The following is a 9,107-nucleotide window of genomic DNA, read 5'->3' on the forward strand; positions in this document are numbered from 1 at the left end:
GAGGCGGGGCCGCGAACGCTCCCTGTGCCCGCCCCGGGCGCCGCCCGCCGGGAGCCCCCACAGCCAGGGACCGGGAAGGTGTTAGGGCATCTCATTTGTATGCAGCCTCCCACCGCCGGCGGCCTGGATGGCCGTCCTGGGTTAACAGCTAGAGTTTTACTGAGATTGCCCTTGTCAAAGCTTACAGAACTCATTATTACAGCTTACAGGCGCTATCCGTGCAACGAAAGGTGGTCTCATACACAGGCTTGCAAAGTCAGGCCTTTCTTATCAAGAAAGCAAATAAATACTGGCTGTAACTGGGGCTTTGCTGGCAGAAACTGCAATTGCTTACTCAGGCTTCTCTGACTGCTATATTGTTTAAATCCAAGTTCTCAATTGCTCACGAAGTGACACAAAAAGACAATTACTTAGAAATCCAACAGGATTTTTGCCCTCCCACAGCACAGAAATATTGTGTTTGTGTTTAAAAACACCTTTACTGGAGAGCTATAGTGATCAGCTGCTTACTAGTAGTTCTGAGCAGTTCTAGAGATCCTAGTACTATTAATTTGGTAATATTTTCTAAAAAATAATAACTATCTACTAAAATATGACAGGCTAGGAAATGCTCTGTTAGTGTTCACTCTTTTCTCAATTTCTATAAAAGCAGGATTAACCTTTAGAGGTACCCTGTGGTAACATATTAAAAAATATATTTAACGTGAAAAACAGTAAGGGATTACTTCACCTAATCAGAAAAATTATGTGACTGTTACTTGTATTATCTTGGTCATGGGAGTTACTGGGAAGCTGAGATCACACTCAGTGTTCAATAACTGAAGAAACATAATGCATAAGCAATAGCTTAAAGTGGAAGTGAAATACGTCTATTTCCCCCTAGCTGGGGGAAAAAAATAATTCTGTTTCCAACTACATTCATTAAGTTTCCATATATGAAAGAGTTTGATAGAATTGCAGGCCTAAGTACATACATGCTTTATTGTGTGCCTGTGTGTTTTTAACTAATACAGACATATTATTAGTAAGACAAATAATAACACAAATATATTTACAGTAAGAAAACTGGTGACCAAGGGACCAGTATTCTTGACAATATTTAGGTTCATAACTTTCACAGAGTATAGTGGAATTAATACACAAATATTTTGAGATCTTTTAGGATCTTGGCTCATTGACAGAATGGGGTGTGTATGTCTGAAACATTATAATATATATAAGTATATATGGAAGTAATTTCCTCACTAAGACTCATGAGAAGGGACGAAAATGCAAGCTACAATTCTGTTGGAAATGGTAATCAGAGTTTAAGAAGAAAAAATCATTTTTATGTGAAAAGTAAAGAGGGTAAGGGAGGGAATACTGTTTTGCTTATCATTGTATAGCTTCTCTTATTTCAAAAGATGTTAGCTATTGTTAAAGAGCTGCAAAGCAAGAAAACCAAGATAACACCAAGAGAACCAGGGAGAAGAAAAACCAACTCTGTAACTACTGGATACAAGTCCCCATACTACTGTACAGGCAACCCTCAATCTGTCTGAAAGGGCTCTTTTCAAACACACCAGTCTCCTTAAAAAAACAGTAAAATCAAGAGTTCCGCAGCCTTAATGAAAATGTTTCTATGAAAGGGTACTGCTTACTAATTTGTTACGTGTCATATCCAGTATAAAGTAAACAGAATGCATTAGGGTATATGAACTAGAAAAAGTCCACAGCTGCATCTTCTTTGTAAAGTGTACTGCAACTGTTGTGTGTTCATAACCATTCCATATTTATTTCAGAGCAGATGTTCTACCTTAACCAAATGAGATAGAGACATAGAGGGCTGGGGGTGGGTTTGAACCTTCCTGCAAGCCTGAAGAGATAAAGCTGTGTAACCTACTATTGACCTGTGCCAGAGGATGAGGACGTCAAGTGGCAAACTAATGGAACAACATCTAACATGAAAAGAAGCTGATGAGGCTTTTTGCATGGTTTATTATAGGCACTTAAGGAAGTAAGTGAAAGGTTGTAATTTTGAAAGCAACAGGAATCTTGTAGAGAAGACTTCATTCCAAGAATATAAAGGGGAATTTCTCTTGCTTAAGAACCAAGAAAGTAATTAAGTAAATATATATAATTTTGGAAATTAACTATTGTGCAGTCCAGGGTTTATACTGATAGCTATTCTATTTTTTAAGCCCAAAGCTATATGGAAAACAGTAAGCCATTGAAGACAACCCATGCTACTATATAATTCTTTCTAATCAACTTTCCTCCTAGGTATTACACTAACTATTCAGCAAAACTGTGGCATTTTAGGTCAGACCTTGCTCAAGTTTCATATATGCGCATTGAGGTCTATGTTATGGGCAAGTTATCATCATAAATCATCACTGGAGTTCAAATTGAGTGATGTGCAAAGAGGTTGCATCCCTACCAGATTGTTTTGATTATGGATAATTGGATCAAAGAACTTTTTGTTACTAGCATTACCTATTTTGAAATATTGAAACATATTTGAAAAGTGCATTGGAGTTGGCTAAATACATGCTGGATACTAAGCTTTCTCTGAAGATAAAAGTCCTGGCACCAATATTTACTCACCTCTCTCTTGTGTAAACTACACATATAAAACCATGTATTTCAAGATTTTACAAGCTTTCAGCATTTTTTGAGCTTTTCAGCATTATTGTCTTAGTTAAAGATTTATTAGGGAATTAATAACAATATTGTTATCTTAGATATGAAGAACTCTTCCTACCAAATCAGTTTGTGTATGGTGGGTTTTTTTCCTCCGAAAGAGAGGAGAATGTTGATTCATTGAAACAATCCTCACCATCTAAAAGGAAATAAATTGTGATAAAGTCATAATGTAGGATGAGATTTTTTTTCTCCATAATTAATAATTTAGTTTCCCTTGAGCTTTGGCACTGTTTCATACTTACCTGATTTACCAATTTATTGTTAATTTACAAATTAGATTAAAGTATTCCCCTTATGTTCAGAAATGTCCTTCTACTGTATGCATTTTTTAATTCTTTACTAATCACATTCATTTTAGAATCTTTTTATGTTGCACATAAAATTTAGACTTGGAACCGTATTTATATGAAAATACTTGTTTACCTAGAGGTAAAAGGCATTTTACAGTTTTCAGTCAATGACTGTAACAAGCCACCTGGTGGCAGTAGTCAATCAGTCAAATAAGATTTGCCAGTTGACTGCACAGAAACCTGCTTTGGTTTTGCATCTTTATTCTGACACAATAGCTGAAGTCCCTGCCCCATAGCTTTCTACCAAAATATGTATCCACTATGACTTATATAGATTTTATTTAAAAAGTACTTCCTTGCTTATCTGAAACTAAGTATTGCCCAACACACGTAAATTGATAAAGGACTTCAGTAAAAACATTTCCCCCCGTTCAAGTGATGTGGGTCAGTGCTTTGTCTGATGCACACAATCAAGTTTTATCTGATTAAAGTACTGCATTATTAACTTTATTGAGTTTTCTGTATTTTCTGACCATTGCTATGATGCTTTTTAAAATTATTAATTTCATTATATCAGCAAGATGTGATACGTTTTTATTGTTCTGCTTTGCAGGGAGCAAAGAGCTTGCTGGCAAAGGCATTGACCTGTATGTAAGTGCTTCAGTGTAAGGCACTTTAGACCTGATTACAGAATTCATAATGTCAAGCTAAGATTAATTGAAATCTTGTACAACGTTCTCTGACACGATCAGTTTCTTTGCCAGCCAATCTCAATTCCTCCTTTGGCGCCCCTGCCCCCAGCTTCTTTCCTCTGCCCTTTCACTTGGATTAGGAACTAATTTTCCTACCCTTTTTCATCTCATCTCAGAAATCCTTTCTCAGACAACCCATTTCCATTTCTTCATCTTTTCTCAGCAGCTCCTAATTTGACTCCTTCATGGATTTAAATACATTCTTTGTTCAGACCCAGCATGTCTGTGGGTTTTGCAGTTGCTTTGGGTTCAAGCACAAGCAGTCCTGCAGGAGGGATGATGCTCAGCACTGTTAGTTGTAGCAACATTCCAGTTAGTACATGCCCAGTGGCCCTGTGGGGGAACCATGATGTTTGAGTACTCCCCATGGGAAGGGCTGCAGGGATTTTAGCTCTTACTTTAGCAAGTCTCACCTAAAGGTTTGCAGAGACTTTCAAAAGCTAATAAACAGGTCAGACCATAACAGGGTTGGTAAAAGGCATATGCAACACTGTGAGTTGTGAGAAGAGTAAGGGAGAGAAGATTGTTTCATACCAGTTTTCAAGTCCCATAAGCAGCAATCCTCAACTGATGAGCACAGCGGAATATCAAGCAGGGTGTAAAGAGACCCAGTCCAGACAGGCTATGGAAAGCTGCCTCCTGCACAGTCAGGTTAGTACATGGTCATTTTGGAAGCCAGTACCTCCAAGAAAGTTCTAAACTTTGTCAGAAGCAAAATATCAAAGCTGTATTGTATGAGACACTTTCCTCCAGCTGAAATGGAGACTCAGTGCTTCGTGCACAGGTAGGACACTCATAAAAACTGGACAGCAGCAGCAGTTTGTCCCAAAATACAACTAGGTTGTAATTCCTAGGTTCTGGGTGTTCACACAGGAACCACTCCCCAGTAATGGGCGAACTACTTCTCATCAGTAATCCTAAACTTAAATTTGTGAATGACCAAAAGACCTGATGATATCAATGAGACAAACACTAAGGATTTTTATTTTCTGGTAGCAGCATTTGGAGATGGTTCAACTGTAAATGTTTTTGTGGTCTGATTGCTGTATAGCAAAAGATTTGCCAGCCTGAATTCCAGCTTTGTAGCACTCTAGTGCAAACCACTGTTATATCATCTTCCTTGCTCTTCCTGCTCATGTTTAATAGCTTTTAAAACAAATGCTTGTGGTACTCATACATTTGGTGAAATATTTTCCTTCTGCAATATATCACCCCATGTTACCCTGTTCAAATAACCCTGGCTTGAATTCTGCCTGTGCTGAAAGATTGCAGAGCAGGACTACAGTTCCCAGTATTAGCTTTCAGATAACTTAATGTAATTATTTCTTTGCTTAAAAATCAGATGTCAAATATATAGAACAGAAAAGAAAAATCAGTTGGTTACCATTTGAAATCAAAGACCTATCTAGATAAGATTAGGGATTATTACTTTAATGGACCAGGAAAATATCCATGATATTCTCAGTATAGTTTGATATATTAGGAAGGAACATCATAAAGGACATGGAGTCTGCAAGAGACACTCTGAATATTTATTTTGAGGAGGAAATAGATGGGCTCAATAAGATTTTGCTACAGTTCATTTAGGAATAGATCTACTGAAGTCTTAAATCTCAGCATATCTCACTAGTATTATATGGAACAATTCACAGGAAGACAGAAGTGGTTCAGCACACTGGTATGATAAGTTCTCCTTCTACAACAAAAATTGGCCAGGTATATGTGAATCAATTTTACACTAAGTTAAATGGTACCAGAATATAATTCAGACTGTTTTGTTTGCCAAGTCCCACATTTGCAGATTATTAATATCAAACCAATGTGATCCTGTTAGCTAAAGCACAGTCAAATGCATCTTAAGCACTTATGTGAAAAGCTACCTTTAATGACATTTTATATGGTCCTCTTTAAAGATATTTGCATTGAATTTTCTATTAAAAATTAAACTTGATTAAAAATTAACTTTCCATAGATGTTAGAGCATAGATTGTTTGAGGCCACACAGTAAAAGAATGGCCAAACTGGAACTGAAAACAAACCCAAAATGTTAATCTTTGAAAGGTCAAACACTTCCATACATGAAAGGCCAGTAAGGACAAACTAAATAGGTTCATGTCCTAGCCTCTCCATCTCATATGATTTCTGACTTAAATAGACATTTTTATTCCAGCCTATCATTTATTCACTGCCCACCAGGCTATTGCAATCTGTTTAGCCATTTAGAAGGGACTTTTTAAAAAAAGCTATAGGTGATTATATCAATGTTCTCATGAATGTTTTCACTCAATACTAGATTCTAATGTCCAACAACATATCCAGATTTCTGCTGAGCATTTAACTGTCTAAGAAAGCACTTGTTTGCAGTTACTGCATAGCAAAGATCTAACTCAGAAAAGACTGAAGTTTAACCAAACTGCAGAGATACACTTTTAAAGAAAAGGAACTTTCTTTCAAGTTTGCATTTCTGGTTGAGAAATCCCTATTAGAAAACAAAAGCTAGACAGAAGACTCAATACCTCTTAAGCTTCTTATTGTTGGAACAATAACACAGCGCTAATTCATGAATTTACAGGGCATGAGTATAGAGCATCGAAAAGAAATGTGCTCATTTTAAATTTTATAAAGTCTCATATTTCCTGTGTGCAGGCCAAAGGAATCTGCTTTTAATTTTAGTAAGATGTTCAGCTAAGTTCTTTCTGTGCTAGTGGGCTTTTATTGTTGTTATTGGGAACTATTTTTCTGTTACTAAAAATAAAAAACTACTGCCACCATGTAAGTACTCCAAGTTCCCACACTGTTTTTACCCTTTAAAAGTAGAGTACTTTTTACCCTTTAAAACAGGCATAACCACTATGACATTCGTGAGATGTGACACCTAGTGACAAGCTCCCCAAAGTGTATTGACACCACTACTAGGATAAATACTCTGTAACACTGTGTTGCAAAACAGGAGGAAAGAAAAGAGGACCACTAGGAAGGTGTATGTAAGAATTCCAGTACGAGTAGATTTGAAACTGCTGCAAAATTATTTCCTGATGATTAATATTGATACGGTATATACTCTTATTTTGAAGCAACTATTGATCATTTCCTGCTGTGGTATATCATAATCACACAGAGAAAAACTGCAAACAAGATAAAATGGCACTGTGAAAATCACCCCTTAGATGCCAGTGTAGCAAATGCTCAGCTGGTGTTGGCTGTGTTCTAGACAAAAGTGCAATGCTCAAAGGTAGCACTTGTGCAGTCATGTTTTGCTGGCTTCCATACAGAGAAAAACTGCTCAATTGACATATGCTAAATGAACACAGACCCAAAGTCTGTAAGGGATGGGCCAGCAGAAGAGATGATGGCAATGGAGAAAGAATTGGAGAAGTCTGCTCTGTTCCTGATTACACTTCATCAAGAGACCTGCAACATTCATTATCTTTGAAACAGTATTTTTTTAGTACTGAATTGAAAGCAAATGAAATTTAATAAGTGCTTATAAATATATAAATTATACCAATTATTAAGTGATTTCACAGTACCTAGGAAAGCTTTTTGCTGTGTAGTGAACCAAGTCCTTTATTTACATTTCTGACATCTGGTTTAGCTACAGTCACAAATTATGTCAAAATAACTGGCTCAGGCTTGGTTTTGTAATGATTTTTGTCCAAGACACTAAAAAAATTTCTTTTTTATAAACTTGTTTTCATTTCAAAATCTGTCTCAATGCATACTATAGAGGAAAGGCGCCAATGAAAACCTAGTAAGGGTAGGGTGAGTTTCTGTATGGAGTAAGGAAATCAAAAGAACTACATTTTAAAACTCCGTAACAGGAGAGAAATTGCCTTCAATAATGCCCTTTTAGTTCCTATCTTGCTTTTCACAGAGTATTCAACATGCACTTTAGGACTTAGCTAAATAGGCATTACTTAGTCTCCCTCTCTTAGAGCTGCTCTCTACGTAAGCAGCTCATGAAATTTTAAATCCCAGCCCATTTTCAGTATGTGATAGGACAACAGCAAGCCTAGAAAAGACACTTGTGCAAGGCTCTGTGGCAGATCAACTGCAGTCACTTCAAGCTACTGAAGCTTGCAGAGGACACTAGAAAAGAGATGTCCACATCTCTTTCAGTTACCTCAGTTGGTTTTGTTCCTATGACTTCCATAACTATTGAAGCTTCCTGTATTTCCCATTCCTATGTTGTATCATCTTTTTTTCTGGGACACATCCAATTCAGAGGAAACAGCCAGCATGCCAGGAGAGCCAGGGTTCTGCTAGGTGCAAGTCTGTCCTGTATATGAACACAGGCCAGCAAGCTGACTAAAGAATAAGAGGGCTGGAAAAGACAAGGACAATGGGAGGGAAATAGACATTATTTCACATGTCTATTTCCTACTGGGCAGGAAACAGACATGTGAAATAACTCAGAATGTATCACATCTGAATTATATCGGAATGAGCCTTGATGAGGTGACTCTTAATGGAACTGCACCCACAGAGGTGCTTTTCCTTTTTGCCCCATTCTGTTTAGGAAACCTAATATATGTCAAAGGCATACAAGTTGACATATATGCCTACACCAACATGAAAACCTTTCTCAACAATACCAGAAAACATTAACTGTAATGAGGAACAAACAGATTTCTTGAAATTTTCAGAGGGAGGAGCAAGTGAAAGAGAAAATAAAGAAGAAATGCTACCAAATGATAAAAAAACTTCAGCTTGAAATGGGTGGAAGCGTTTCCATGAATATCAAGACCTTTGGACTTTCCCTAAATGCACTGTAATTGGATAAACACCTTGCAGTAAAATACACTTATAAGGGTATGCATGGGATGGCTGGAAGTAAATGGTTAAGCCTAAATTGTTTTGCAGACTCCTTCCAATTCCACAAAATACATATTCCACCTTCAAGGACTAAAAAAGAAAAAACAAACTCGGTATAACACAGTGACTGTAAGTTGAGCAGCACTTTTTTAAAAACATATTTCTAGGCAATAAAAATAGACTGACCTTCCAAAGCTGCAAGGCTGACCTTTACACTGGGGTACAGTTAATAACTTCGGTCGTGAGAGGCCTGGAGCAATTGTCCCAGGTGTTCTGCAATACAAAGCAGTGGTTGGGGCTGAATGGTGTCAGCACTTCGGATGACAGTATGCTGCAAAACAAGGCGGCGGGGGTGTGTTGTTCTGGTGTGTGGGATTTTTTTTTAAAACCATGCAACCTCTTAGTCAAAGACAGATCCACTGAGTTTGTAGTCTTGTCCACACACCATATATAGCACTTAAACTCTGGCTGACATAATGTTTTTTCAGCAGCGCAGCCTATCAGGATGGAGCCGGCTGCCGGCCCTGAGGCAGCGGGGCGGGGACGCTGAGGGCCCTCGGCGGGG

Source organism: Geospiza fortis, unplaced genomic scaffold, assembly GCF_000277835.1.
Source record: "Geospiza fortis unplaced genomic scaffold, GeoFor_1.0 scaffold403, whole genome shotgun sequence".
Classification (NCBI taxonomy): domain Eukaryota; kingdom Metazoa; phylum Chordata; class Aves; order Passeriformes; family Thraupidae; genus Geospiza; species Geospiza fortis.